Raw genomic sequence first — 15,466 nt, 5'->3', positions numbered from 1 at the left:
GGGCCCCCTCTTTGCTGAGATGCGACACCAGGCTGCAGGAGGGAGGGATGCAAGGAGTGTGAAAAGGGGCAGCGAGGGAGAGAGGACGCTGAAATTCCAAGGGACTTGCCCCATATTTGCCCTGAGAGGTCGAGGCCGAGCTGTCCGTGTCCCCTAGAGCAAGGGCCTGCAGCAAGGGCTGGAGGTGGGTAGCGCAGCACGGCGCTGAGCGGCCTTCCCGCTGGCTGACGCCGCTGGACGCTAGAGGGCGCAGCGCGGAGGGAGTCGCCCGCGACCACCAGGGGAGGAAACGGCACCACCTCGCGCGCAGAAGTAGGTGGGCGCGTCGCGAGACCGGGCGGGTGTGGGGCATCGCCGCGGGGCTGGGCCCGAGCGGGGCTCGGGTGGCCCAGCAAGGCTGCCGCAGTAGGCGGACCGCGCCCTCAGTCAGTCAGGGCCGCAGTACTGCAGGGAGGACGGCCGGGTGACCACGCCACTCGCCTGGAAGGGGCGGGGCTTCCGGTAGAACTGCAGCAGGAACCTCAAGGCTCGCGGCTGCGGGTCGCTGCTCGCGCTCCTCCCCACCGTCCCCCCTTTGCTGCGCCGGCTGGTCAGTGCGCACGCGCGGCGCGGCCCCAGGGCTTTCTTTCCAGGGCCCCGCCCTCTGTGATAACGTGGAAAAAACCGAAACTGTAGCGAAAAGGAAAAAAAAAAAGACAAACTGCGAAAAGATTTTTGCAACATATATCACAGATAAAGTGTTAATATTCCCAGTATGTAAATGACAGAGATCCAAAATCCAATTTAAAAGTAGTCAAAAAGACATGAACGGACCATCTGTACAAAAATGCCATAAAGTTGGGTGTTAAATGAAAAGATGAACAGTTCCTCTCCTGAGGAGAGAAATTGCACAGTACCCTGAAATATCACTTCTAATATATTCAATTTTCAAAAAGGCAGAAGTAGCAAGAGGCTGTGGGGAGGCAGGCTCTCTCATGCATTGCTGCTGGGAATGCAAGATGGCAAACTCGGGCAGCACGGGAATTTGGCAACGTCTGCCATCTAAGCATTTACCATTCGCCCATTTACCTTGAGAGTTTGCCCTGAAGGAACACCTACACCAGTGATCGTGTATATATATATGTACAAGGTTATTCATTGCAGCATCATTTGCAGTGATAAAATCTTGGGAACAATCTCAATGCTAAAACACGGGGGAAATTGATTCATTAAACTCCAGTGCATCCACACAATGCAGTACTATGCGGTTGTGAAAGAGAGGGAGATTTCTTAAAAGGATATGGAGCGATTTCTAGATATACTGATAAGTTTTAAAAAGCTAAATACAAGAATACTATATTGTGTTATTTTTAAAAAATGCTTTTTTAGTTGTAGATAGACATAATATCTTTATTTTATTTGTGTATTTTTTTTTATGTGGTCCAGTGCCTCACACATGCTAGGCAAGCGCTCTATCACTGAGCCATAACCCCGGCTCTATATTGTATTATTTTTTTGTGTAAAAAAGGGGGAATTAGTAAAATATTCAACTATCATTTTATTTTATTTTTTAAAAAAAGGAAAAGTAAGCCAGGAAAAATTGATCAGATTACTGGGTTGGTGGAAATGTGGTGGAAGTTTAGGAGGAAATGATGTTTCTCCAAAAATGCTTTTTTTGGGGGTAGTTTTGACTTTTAGAAATGTGAATATTTCAATACTTTAAAAATAAAGTTAAATCAACAAAGATGAGGGGGGAAACCCTTAAAATTGAACACAAACATAAATGAAATAATCTACATAGTAAATGAACCACAGAAAAGTAAATCCAAATAACTCTGAAGAGCTCTCTTTGGCTGTAAACCTTCTGTGTGTAAACAGGCTAACACAAATACAAAGCAGTTTTGAATTTCACTTAGTTGGTAGTGACATGGTGTAGCAATTCTGAAAGTATTTTTTTTCCTGAGTTGTAGGTTTAAGCAAATCAGTAAATATATTGTTGGGAGCCAGGATTCTCACTGTGGGAAAAAAGGTAAACTCATATGGAGTGAGGGAAGGCAAGGAAGAGTTTTGTGGATTGGAATGAGAGGCTTTTTGTTTTAAGAATCCATTTCTTAGATAGGTCCCTCAAAGAGCCTGGGAACAGGCCACTTGAATAGCAATGAGCATTCCTCGTGCCCAGTCTTGGTTTCTAAATGCTACTGTCCATTAAAAGAAGCAGAGGTCCCTGGAGAGATGGCTCAGTCAGGGAGAGTGAAAGATGAGCCAGGAATAGCTTGTGCCAAAAAACAAGGAGATGCTCAAAGAATGATGGAGATAGATCAGAGGGACACAAGGGCTTCCAGTTGCCAAACCTGGAACGACTGGAACATCAAAATGATAAGTGACAATAGTGAATGATCACAATGAATAAAAAAAAAAAAATCCATGAGTCCAGAGTAATACTAAGAAGCAAATAAACTTACAAACAAATAAATATAGGTAGTAGGGACAGCTATTCTTTACAGTAGAATAAATGCTGCCAACAAGCAAATGCTAAAGGAACAGTAGTTAGAAAAGTTGTCATATTGCAAATATCATGGTAATCACGGATTCAGGTGGCAATAGATAACGGACACTAAGCCTGATGGATGAAAAATCTTACTGGGGAATAAAATATTACAATCTCAAAGTATCACTCCACAAATTATGTATTACTTACAAAGGCAAAAAAGGAAACTTTATAGTGAATAAATCTAGTAGGTACCACCTGGACCATGTCATCAAGGTCAGCATCACCAGTAAGGGATGAACTGACATCATGCCAAGAATGCATCACCTGCCTTAGATTATGAGAAGGCATCAGGTAAACTCATATTGAGGGACCAGCCATCAAATACTGGCTCTGACTTAATGTCAAGGTCATGAAAGACTAGACAACTAATGATATTTGTGTCCTTGAACTGGAAAAAATATTGCTAGGAAGGGTGTATAAGTCTAATATCTGCTGCTATAACAGAAAACTATAGACTGGGAAATATATAAAAAAAGAGTTTTTAGCCAGGCGGGTGGTGCACTCCTGTAATCCCAGTGACTCCAGAAGCTAAGGCAGGAGGATCACAAGTTCAAGGCCAGCCCGGGCAACCTGGTGTGACCCTGTCTCAAAACAAAAAATGAAAATGGTTGGGGATGTAGCTCAGTGGTAAAGCACCCAGGATTCAATCCCTGATGAGAGAGAGAGAGAGAGAGAGAGACAGAGAGAGAGAGAGAGAGAGAGAGAGAGAGAGAGAATTATATAGCTAATTTTTCTGGGAAGTCCTGTCTGGTCTGGTAAGGGCCTTTGTGCTCTGTAAGAACATGTTAGAGGGCAACACCTGGTGAGAAGGAGGGAGAGTCTGCCTTATAGCAACCAAACCACTCCCAAGAGAATGGCCTTAATCCATTCCTGAAGGTGGAGCCCTCTTGACCTAAACATTAGGTCCCACCTCCCATTAGGTTCCACCTCCTTGCACTGCAGGATTGGGAATTAAGGTTCCAACAAAAGGACTTTTGGGGACACATTCAAACCATATTGGATATTACTGGGGAAATATTTGTAGTTGGCAAAATGTGAATATGGGCTGTATGGTAGATGTTAGCATTGGATCAGTGTAAAATTTCTGACTTCAATCATTGCAATGTGGTTAAGTAAGAGAAATGTTCTTGTTCTTACCCTGGAGTACTTAGATGTGAAGGGCCATGATTTCTGCAGCTTAATCTCAAATGATTCTGGAAACAAACAACAACAACAACAAAAATCTGTGTCATACCTTGTACCCCAGAGTGGATATGCCACAATTTTCTCTCTACATTCTCTGTTATTCAACATTTAAAAGTTTCCAATTAAAAAAAAATCACTCTTATAAACAGCATTGCTATGAATAGCTTTACAAACATAATTTCTTTCTTTTGTTATCATTTTTTTGGGTAAATCCCAGAATGACAAATAGCAAATCAAAGTGTGTTGAATATTTTTATGGTCTTTAGTTTTATGGTGTCTGGCTGATTTAAATTAAAGGTCCTAATCATGGGTGGTGAGGGCAGAGCTACAAATAGTAGCGGATTCTGAAGGCAGCTGCTGGAGCTTTGTGTGGAGGGTTCTTGTGTTACTAGGAAGATACCACATGCATCAGACTTTTCAGATTAGCAACACCCCTGCCATTGTCCTTGGACCCAGGAGTCCTCAGCAAGTCACCTGGACCTCATCTTAGAGTTTGGGTAATAGGGTGTTACTAATGAGCAGGCTTACGGCCAGCCTCCCAGAGATTTCCCTAAGAACCACAATGTGCAGTTTGTGTGCAAGGACCTCATAATTCTCTCGGGCTGTTGAGAAGAGTGAAAATCAGCATAAGTCTACAATCTAGAAGAAAAGGGATTTGACCTAAAATATACTGAGTTGAAAAGAAATACAAATCACTAGTTATGGTGTTGCAGGGACAAACGAGGCAGGGCACCGAAGATAGCAGGAAACAGTTTTATTTGGCTGTAGCCAGGTTCAGAGGGCACAGCTTTTGCTGTAATCAATCAGTCCCCCTGAACCCTGAGTTCAGGGAGTTTCAGAATCTTATACCCCGTGTGTAAGGGGCTCAGAAGTTCACAGTCTGCAGAAGTTCACATAAAAGCAGCTTTTTCTTTCACTGTTTTGGGCACGTTAACCCTTCAAGGACAACACCTGAGAAGGGGAGAGCTTCTTTTTCCCTTTCTTTCCTCCCCCTGCCAGCTGTTACCATGGAGCCCAATTGTAACTTATCTTAAAAATGTAGACATCTCTGTGAAGCCCAGCTCAAGGCCAGAGGCCTCGTTTGCACATTTCTTCAAAGTACTATACTGGATACGTTTGTGAAAACTAGTAAGGGGGTGTCCAGCACCTGGAGTGCTGGTATCTTCCCTGCCAGTGGCCAAGTAAACAGGGCAACATGAAAATAAGAAGTTTATCTACATTGGACTCTTTTTCAGAGACTCTTTTGCTGACAGTCCTAAAATCAGCCATGGTGAAGAGGGCTTTTCTGAGAGAAAGGGGGTGCCACTTCAATGGGAGTGTAAATTGGTGTAGCTACTTTGGGAAAACAGTTTAGCATTATCTTTTAATACTAAACATTAGCTTGGCCAGCGTTTGACAGTCTTTCCTCTTGTAGGTATGCAACTAGAGAAATGCTTGCTTTTGGCTCCAGGGGACAATTAAATGGATGTCCAGAGCAGCACTGTTTGTCAAAGCAAACTGGGAATGACAAGTATGAAGTCGACATAAAATATGATATAGCAGTGAAAGTGAATCAACTGCAGTTATGCACAACCGTGTGTGTGAATCGTAGAAACATCAAGGGGAAAGAATGCAAGGCTTGGAAGTTACTTATTTGGATAATATTATTTTTATAAGGCAAAAATCCCCGCATCCTTGACAACATTTACTGGATACATTCATTTGCATTTAAGAGTTATTTTTTTAAAAAAATATTTTTATTTTTATTTTTATTTTTTTAATTTTTATTGTTGGTTGTTCAAAACATTACATTGTTCTTGACATATCATATTTCACACTTTGATTCAAGTGGGTTATGAACTCCCATTTTTACCCCGTATACAGATTGCAGAATCACATTGGTTACACATCCACTGTTTTACATATTGCTATACTAGTGTCTGTTGTATTCTGCTGCCTTTCCTATCCTCTACTATCCCCCCTCCCCTCCCCTCCCCTCCCCTCTTCTCTCTCTACCCCATCTACTGTAATTCATTTCTCCCCCTTGTTTTTTTTTTTTCTGCTTTCCCCTCACTTCCTCTTGTGTGTAATTTTGTATAACCCTGAGGGTCTCCTTCCATTTCCATGCAATTTCCTTTCTCTCTCCCTTTCCCTCCCACCTCTCATCCCTGTTTAATGTTAATCTTCTTCTCATGCTCTTCCTCCCTACTCTGTTCTTAGTTACTCTCCTTATATCAAAGAAGACATTTGGCATTTGTTTTTTAGGGATTGGCTAGCTTCACTTAGCGTAATCTGCTCTAATGCCATCCATTTCCCTGCAAATTCCATGATTTTGTCATTTTTTAATGCAGAGTAATACTCCATTGTGTATAAATGCCACATTTTTTTTATCCATTCGTCTATTGAAGGGCATCTAGGTTGGTTCCACAGTCTAGCTATTGTGAATTGTGCTGCTATGAACATCGATGTAGCAGTGTCCCTGTAGTATGCTCTTTTTAGGTCTTTAGGGAATAGACCAAGAAGGGGAATAGCTGGGTCAAATGGTGGTTCCATTCCCAGCTTTCCAAGAAATCTCCATACTGCTTTCCAAATTGGCCGCACCAATTTGCAGTCCCACCAGCAATGTACAAGTGTACCCTTTTCCCCACATCCTCGCCAGCACTTGTTGTTGTTTGACTTCATAATGGCTGCCAATCTTACTGGAGTGAGATAGTATCTTAGGGTGGTTTTGATTTGCATTTCTCTGACTGCTAGCGATGGTGAGCATTTTTTCATGTACTTGTTGACTGATTTTATGTCCTCCTCTGAGAAGTGTCTGTTCAGGTCCTTGGCCCATTTGTTGATTGGGTTATTTGTTTTCTTATTGTTTAATTTTTTGAGTTCTTTTTATACTCTGGATATTAGGGCTCTATCTGAAGTGTGAGGAATAAAAAAATATTTTTAGTTGTAGACAGACACAATGCCTTTATTTTATTCATTTATTTATTTATGTGGTGCTGAGGATTGAACCAGTACCTCTCCTGTGCTAGGTAGGCACTCTACCACTGAGCTACAACCCCAGCCTCTTAAGAGTTATTTTTTTAAGTGTTTATTTTTTTTAGTTGTAGTTGGCCGCAATATATTTATTTTTATGTGGTGCAGAGGATCGAACTCAGGGCCTCGCACATGCTAGGTGAGCACTCTACCATTGAGCCACAATCCCAACCCTATTTTTTTTAAATATATTTTTTTAGTTGTATGTGGACACAATACGTTTATTTTATTCACTTATTTTTTTGTGATTTTTTTGTGGCTGAGGATCCAACTCAGTGCCTCACACGTGCTAGGCAAGCGCTCTGCCACTGAGCTACAACCCCAGCCCAAGCGTTATTTTTTTAAAGCAAGAGGATGATAAATGTAAAATCCCAGTCAGAGGACTGTGATAAAAAATAAGTAGAGAGCCACTGGTAATAGTCTTAAATTGGGGTAGGTATATGGTATTCATTTTTGTTTTCAGACTTTGTACCCTATCATCTAGGTTAGTGAAGTTCTATAGGATGTATTAAATAGTATATTACATTAAAAAAAAAAAAACATTGGTAACCCCATTTCTCCAAGGCATCTACTGTTTGTGTAAATTGCATTAGTAAATAATGTAGAGAAAATCAGAAAAATCATGAAATTATAGGATTATAAGAGGCCTTCAAGCAGCTGGGGTTTTGGCTCAGTGGTAAAGCACTTGCCTATCGAATATGAGGCACTCAGTTCAATTGTCAGTACTGCATATAAATAAAATAAAGGTCCATCAACAACTAAAAAAAATTTTTTTTAAAAGAGGCCTTCAAGATGGTCATCTAGTCTGAAATGTAACCATTTAAAATTATAAATACTAGTACATATTTATAGTTCAAGAAATGGGAGAGGACTTTTTAAAATTTTGTTCTTTTTAGATATACATGACAGTAGGATGTATTTTGACATATTATACAGACACAGAGTACATCTTATTCTGATTAGAATCCCAGTCTTGTGGTTGTACATAATGTGGAATTTCACTTGGTGGTGTAGTAATATATGAACATAGGAAAGTTATGTCTGATTCATTCTACTGTCTTTTCTATTTCCATTCCCACCTTCCTTTCATTCCCTTTGGCTAATCCACTGAACTGCTATTCTTCCCTCTCCCCCTTACTCTGGGTTAGCAACTGCATATCAGAGAGAACATTTGGCCTTTGGTTTGTTGGGACTGGCTTATTTCACTTAGCATGTTAAGTCTCCTGCTCCATCCATTTATTGGCAAAAGTCATTCCTTTTACTGCTAAGTAACATTCCATTGTGTAGATAAACTATATTTTCTTTATCCATTGTCTGTTGAAGGGCACCAGGTGGCTCCATAGTTTAGCTTTTGTGAATTGAGCTGCTATAAACATTGCTGTGGCTGCATCACTGTAGTATGATGATTTTTAGTCCTTTGGGGATAACTGGGTCAGCTGGTGGTTCCATTCTAAGTTTTCTGAGGACTCTCCATACTGCTTTCCATAGTGGTTGCACCAATTTGCAGTGCCACCAGCAATGTATGAGTGTACCCCTTTCCCCACATCCTCGCCAACATCTATTGTTAACTTTTACTCGTGATAATTGCCATTCTGACTGGACTGAATATCAGTGTAGTTTTAATTTGCATTTCTCTAATTGCTAGAGGATGTTGAACATTTTTTCGTATATTTGTTGACCGATTGTATTTCTTTTTCTGTAAAGAGCCTGTTCAGTTCCTTTGTCATTTATTGATTGGTTATTTTTTCTTTTTTGGTGTTAAGTTTTTTGAGTTCTTTATATATCCTGGAGATTAATGCTCTATCTGATGTGCTGATGGCAAAGATTTTATCCCATTCTTTAGCTCTCTCGTCATGCTCTTGATTGTTTCCTTTGCTGTGAAGAAGCTTTTTAATTTGATACCATGAGAGAGGACTTTTTACAAGAAATCAATGGAAAAATTCATGAAAGAAAAAATTGAGAGGTTTGACTTAATTAAAATTTAAAGTGGTATATCTAATCATCGTGACTAAAATTTTAAAAAAGCTAATGATAAACCACGATAAAAGTATGCCACATATATGGCAATATAAAGATATTTTTAATATAGAAAGAACCTGTGCAAATCAAAATGAAAAAATGCTAATATCAAAATCCATATTAATTCATAGAAGAAATGCACATAACCAGAAAAACAATTTAAAAAAAAACCCAGTTCTTCCAGTAATTCAAAAAGAAGAAAACCTGATCTTTTAAAGAGAGATCCCAGGGGCTGGGGATCTAGTTCACAGGTAGACCACTTGCCTAATATGCACAAAGCTCTGAGTTCAAACTTTCCAATGGCAGAGGGTGGGCAGGGGGAGAGCTAGAGAAAGAAAAAGTGGGTGTGTTCCATTTTTCATTAACTAAAGAAGAAAAGACTTTAAAACATGTGCTAAAATAAACCATCAGTCTTCTATTAGGAGGTGAAATTATATATGCATTCAAGGTAAGAGATTTGACCATGTTGGTTAAACGGTCTTAGCAAGTTTCATACTCTTTAACCCAGTAATCTCATTCGTAGGAACATAGGGATATATCCTAAACAGTGACCAGAAAGGTAGCCAAAAGGTTTTGTACAGGTCTTTCACTTCGGGATGAGAGCAAGCCCTTGAGGCCTGGGCATGGTCCAGCACCTGAGGAATGGACCATCCATGGGACACTCAAACATGGGATGTTTTGTAACCATCAAAATCATGTAATTGAGGACACTGATTCTGATCACCCCGAGTTTCTTTCAGCTTTCCTGTTTACCAGGGACCTCAGTGGTGACAGAATGTCTCATGGAGATTTTCTTGAGGACATGGGGTCATGTGTCGACCCTCCATAAACGCTTTCCTGAGGGTCAGACATGATTCCTTTCCCAACTTCTTTCTTTCTTCCTCCTTTGGGGGAATTTTCTAAGCCACATCAGGAGTCAGTCTGTGTCCCACCACAGAAGAAAGAATTCTCCCTAGAATTCCTGGAACCCAAGGGGACACTCAAGTCCTCAAGTGAAATCTCTGTGCTGAAAGTGAAGGGTTGAGTTCTGGGGTGGGAATCAAGACCCCATCCTTAGGGGCAGAAGGAGATGTGACAGAGTAAGAGTTATGCTTCCGCCTAAGGAAGGCAGAGTAAACTGGGGAAAGAATCCCCCGGGCCCTAATCCCGGCCCCCTCTGGGCACCTTCAGCAGACGTGCTCTCCGGAGAGCCCGCTGGCCGTCTGTGCCCTCACTTGCTCGCTCGTTCATTCAAAGCCTCCTGCCAAACGCTTTGTGTGCTGGGAAGCAGACCCAGCTCCTGCCGGGAAGGGTGCCAGTGCCCGGGGACCGCGGAGCCACTGGTGCAAACACGGAATTTCAAAGTGGGGAGGCGGGGCAGGGGTCGTGGACGCGGCCCCGCTAGCCCAGGCCAGGCCTGCCTGGGGAGGAGGTATTTTGACTTTTAAGGCCAGCCTGAAGGACAGGTAAGTGAGGGCAGCGGGTGGCGCACGCCGGAGGAGCCAGAAGTCCTGGCCCTCGTGGCCCTGGTGGCCACCGCACTGCCCAGCCGGGCTGGGGCGTGGTCAGGGTTTAGGGCTGCGCCGAGGGGGATCCCGATCCGGCCCTTTCCCACGGTCCGTGCCGCCTCCGCGCCTCCGCTGCCACCTGCGCTGTCCTTGCGCTCGCCCCCTCCGCGTGCGTTTCGGCACCGCTGCGCTGTGGACCAGAGCCGGCCGAAGCGGGCCGCCGACCCCACGAGGAACAGCGGCCCCCGGGGCTGGGCCCTGCAGGTGCGTGCAGCGCCGGCCATTCCCAGGAACCCGTGGTGGCAGGCGCCGGGGCGGGGGCGCCCACGGGGACACGCAGGTTAGTGGGCTCTGCAGGAACCCGCCGGCTCGCCAGGCTCGGGTGTCCTGCCTTTGATCTTGCTGTGTATCGCCCTAGGGACAGTTATTTATAGACAGGGATAGTTTCTTGGCCGCAGGGCTCTTGTGACTTTGCTGGTTTCTATTAGAGATGCTGTTTGGGGGCTGGATGCCGGCATCGTCCAGGCTGAAATCGTGAGGAAAGGGCTGCCTAACGCAAGTTCCAATTCAGCTGCATCATCCTCTGTTGGCTTCGGGAGCGGGCTGCTTTTTGTAAGGGCCCTTTCCCAAGGTCTGTCCAGGCTCACAGGCCTCCTCCGCTGCCAACTGCTGTTTTATAAACAGGTGACAGCCCTGTGGGGATTGCTTTTTCCTACTGATATTTTATTATAAGCCACTTCCAATGAGTTTGGGCTAAAAAGTGGAGTTTGCATAAACTCTTTTAAGCATCTCAAGTTGACATGGAAAGCAAGGGACATCAAGGGAGGGGCATGCAGATTCCCTGAACCTATAGAGGAGACTCCATACTGGATGCCTCTGTAGAAAGATAAATTCAGTGAATTTATGTTCTGATGGCAGGGGAATGTGGAGGGATTATCGGTGCTCCTGTCCTCCCATCAGTCTTTCCACCAAACGTGTCCTTCCAGCCCCATGACCTGTCCAGTATGAAAGGTTTATAATAGGTACCATTTCCCCCTTTTAAAGCAGTGATTGGCTCTCCCTAAGTATGGAAGTCTCAAAGAAAATGTTCAGGCTGGCTGAGGGAAAAAAGAAAATTCAGTGATTATGTGACTCATCCATTCCTTCTCACCACTCTCTCAGCCACAGGTGAGGATGCATCTGCACTAGGTGTCTCACAGTATCTATTAATCTTCATCTGTGCTTTGCCTGGTGACACACACACTCCCAGGGGCCTTGAGGGCTTTATTTTAGGCCTTGACCCTCAATCCTTACACTTTCCCCCTTATCCCCTCCCCAGCAAGTCTTTGAGGTCAGAATGCTCCATCAAGACCCCACACAGTGGTTACCAAGCTGCAGTTTGTATCAGAAACCTCTGCCCTTCCTCCTACAGTCTGAGGCCCTACTCTTAAGTTCATGTGATCACAAAAGCAGCATGTCAGTACTTGAAGCCAGCTTCAGTTCACCTCTCACTGATTTGAAAGATAAAATGATGCAACCTGCAGAAGTTCAAATGGTAGGCACTGTGATTGACCTCAGGAGGACAATTTTCAGGCAGGCAGGCTTTTCCATGCCTGAGACAGGTATGCAACTTCTGGGAATGAGACCTCCACCTGCTTTGTGTAGACTATCAGAGCCTGAGTTTCCTGCTCTGTTCAAAAGAGGTACAGTACTAATATGTTTACAAAAAACATTTATGAGGAACAACTGAAGACAGCTTGCCCTCCTGTTCCCTTCCAGTGACTGACTGACTGGGTTGTTATACTCAGCCCTGTGAACCTGTCTCATTAGCAGCCCCAATTCCCGTATTAGAGGGACACATGCCAAAGTCTCAGGGCTACCAAATGTGTTCATGTATATGTTGGTGGGTCAGAAGCAAACTCTAAATTCAGGATGCCTAACCATGGCCTCTATTGCTTCACTGTACAAATTGCAGCTCACACAGGCTGAGTCTCGGGCTGCCTGGAAGGCTAATGCTTTCTTTCATATTGCTTATAAATGTTTTAGTCAATTTCCACATTCATTCATTTGTCCTCCTAAATCTGCTCCTCCCAAACCCTTTAAAGTGAAATTTATTCAAGAAATGGGACAGGATCCTTAGGAAGACAACGATGCACTGGGAGCAGGGTCACAATCTGCCGTTCAAACTCTCATCTATTGAGGTGGCTTAGACTTTGGAAGGTGCTGAGGACTTGGGAGAGGGTCAGAGGTAGCACTGTGGACCATCTGGATGCATATGGTATTAATCACCCACCTGGAGGTCCTGTCTGATGGCTGGCAGGTAGTGACAACCCTCTTCTGCCAGGGGCTGATTTTTACTTGTCTGGGATATAGAGGACCCTCCTCTCTGCTGAATGAAGATAAGTTGCTTTCAATGGAGAAAACTTTCTGAGCACTTTGCTCTCTAATGGCCAACTGAGTAAAAGAGAGACCTGTTCTACCTCAATGAACCATTGGCGATATGAGCCAGTTTATTCCAACAGCCTGTACGGAGCACCTACTTTGTGTAGGCACAGTGCTAAATATCAGAATGTGAAGGCACTAAGAGGCCACCTCAAATCACACTTTTGGAAATTGAATCATGCTGCAAGTGTATTAGAAAACCCAGGATATTCCTTGGAGCTTGACAATCCAGTTGTGGCCCTCCTTTTTTTTTTTTTTTTTTTTTTTCTTTTTTTCCCATAGTTGAGAAACTGGGACCCAGAGGGATGAAACGTTTAGGTCAGGACCACATGACCATTTAGGAACAAAGAGAAAAAAAAGGAGTGCTAATGAAATTAAGTGCAAGGTCATTCTCTTATTTTTTATACTTTTTTTATTTTAAAATAACTTTAGGCTTAAAATAGTGTTGCAAAAATAGTACAGAGAGTTCCTTATACCCTTCACTCAGATTCCTCCAATGTTAACATCTTATGCAACCATAGATTTATTAAGAAGAACACATGAACATTGGGGCAATACTTAACTAAACTGCTGACTTAAGATTTCACCAGTTTCCCTGCTAATATTCTTTTTTTTTCTGGTCCAGTATGCAATCAGGACACCTTTACTTTTTAACTTTGAATTTTGCTCTACTTGAAGTTCCTTTAAAACGGTGATGCATCACGGACATTCAGCTACTGCACAGAAAGTGCATCCCACATCTTTTCTGACTTGCAGGGTGCAGGGCATTTTCAGGGTATTATCTTCCCTGGCATTTTATACATCCCACCTGCAGCTTTTTGGTGTGTGCAAGTTAGGCACCGTCACAGTCATCCATCTGATCTGGATTCAAATGACTATCCTCAGGGCTGGCAGGGTGCACCTGAACTTTTTGCCACTCTTGGATCTTGAGTCCTATTTCTTTTCTTTTTGGTACCAGGGATTGAGCCTAGGGGCATTCAATCACTGAGCCACATCCCTTGTCCTTTTTTATTTTTTTAAATTTTATTAGAGACAAGGTCTCACTAAGCTGCTGAGGGCCTCACTAAATTGCTGAGGCTGGCTTTGAACTTGCGATCCTCCTACCTTAGCCTCCCGAGCTGCTGGGATTACAGGCATGTGCCACCATGATAGCCCTGCTTTGAGTCCTGTTTCTATTTATTATTATTGTGTATACTCATTCTCTGCTCTCAGTTGTTTTGTTTATTCAGTGAAGGACTTTGGAGCCAGAAAAACCCAAATTCAAACCTCAGCCTCCCTACCAAGTTATGGGACCTTGAGCAGGTTACTCAACTGCTTTTAAAATTCAGTGTCCTCCTCTACAAGATGGGGACAATAATAGCTACCTTGCATGGCATATTAGTCTGTTTTATGTTCTTATAACAAAATAACCAGAGGTTGAATAATTAGTATAAAGAAAAGAGGTTTATTAAGCTCACATTTTTGGAGGCTAAAAGTCCAAGGTTGGGCAACTTGTTTGGCCCCAGATGAGGGCAACTGTGGCTGTATCACATGGCAGGCAGGAAAAGCAGGAGAAGCAGGAAGGAAAGCAGCTGTGTGCAGAAGCGGGCAGGCTCATGTATTAACCTAATTTTATAAGAACCCACTCTTAGGAGAACTGACCTGGGCTCTGTGAGAGCTACATTAATGCCCTTTGAGCAGCATAATGACCTAACCACCTTCTCCTAAGCCCTACCTCTTAAAGGTGCCACCACCGCATAGTACCACCACATTAGGACCAAGCCTCTCTGGGGGCAGAGCACATCCGATTCATAGCACAAGGTTACAGAGGGCGGATGTCCACAGTGATTAGCACAGGGCCTCGTGAGAGGAATGGGAGCCGGTGGATGAAGGGGAGGCCGGGCTATTTGGGTACAGTGGAATGTCCTGTATGCCAGGCAAGAGCCCCTAAAGGTCCCCGTCGGAGGGACAGGCACTGCAGTATAAAAAAAAAGAGGATCCCTTGAGAAAGGGACCAGTGGGATCAGAGCTGCACTTTCCAGAGTCAAACTAGAGTGTGCTGAAGAGCAGTGCGGATCAGTCCGGAGGCCTCCGTGCTGGTTCCCATGGGAACAGGCACTGGAGAGGGGTCCCGTCAGCTGCTGCAGAAGATGTGGGGCAAGGGAAGGTCCTGGCTCCAGAACAACTAAGTTCTGGGTCCCTGTGATGGTCCCCTGGTCATGAACAGAGATGACAATACAGAATAAAGAGGTCATCTGTGGGAGAAAAAGGCTCTTGGTTTGTTCCTGCTGCCGTGGAGATACCACTCTCAGTCTGTCTCTCTGACTTCCTTGAACTGGAACATGAGTGACTCTGCCCACGAGTAAAGCAGCTCTCCATCACTGTGACAAAGGAGGGAAGGTGTATTTGGGCTCATGGTTTCAAAGGCTTCAGTCCATGGTCAGCTGGCTTTGTTGTCTGGGCCTGTGGTGAGGTCGAACCCCACGGGGAAGGGTGTGGTGAAGCAAAGCTGCTGTCTCACGTAGGTCGAGAAGCAGAGGCACAAGCATGACCTTCATGGCACACCCCCAAGGCCCTGTGTTCTCCAACTCAGCCGGCCTCCTGCAGATTCACCACCTGGCCGTGGCCCGGGACGCGCCAGTGCCCTCACGGCTCAGTCATCTCCCAGAGGCCCATCTCTGAACACTCCTTCACTGAGGACCAAGCTTTCAATACATGAGCTTTCGGGGAACATTTCAGATCCAAGCCATAACACTCCAACCTCTGGCCCTATCCATGTTCTCTTTCTTGGGGATCCTCTGAGTTTCAGCAGCACCCCTGGGCCCTCAGTGTG

At 44.0% G+C, this 15,466-nt stretch overlaps 1 protein-coding gene across 7 annotated transcripts in view; it reads left to right on the top strand.

Annotated features, from left to right (window-relative positions):
- Positions 1–265: 265 nt before the first annotated feature.
- Positions 266–15,466, top strand: part of Hlcs (holocarboxylase synthetase) — a 192,539-nt gene continuing 177,338 nt past the window's right edge. For 2 of the 7 annotated variants that reach the window (XM_077795402.1, XM_077795398.1), the window contains exon 1: positions 10,322–10,497. The gene's annotated coding sequence lies outside the window, so the exon portion shown is untranslated. Of the gene's footprint in view, positions 313–10,036; positions 10,192–10,321; positions 10,574–15,466 lie in introns of those variants that run through there. The other 5 variants (XM_077795401.1, XM_077795397.1, XM_077795399.1 and 2 more) reach the window with 4 other exon arrangements.

This window comes from Urocitellus parryii, chromosome 2 (assembly GCF_045843805.1).
Source record: "Urocitellus parryii isolate mUroPar1 chromosome 2, mUroPar1.hap1, whole genome shotgun sequence".
NCBI classification, from domain to species: Eukaryota; Metazoa; Chordata; class Mammalia; order Rodentia; family Sciuridae; genus Urocitellus; species Urocitellus parryii.
This window is presented reverse-complemented; position numbering and strand designations above follow the sequence as displayed.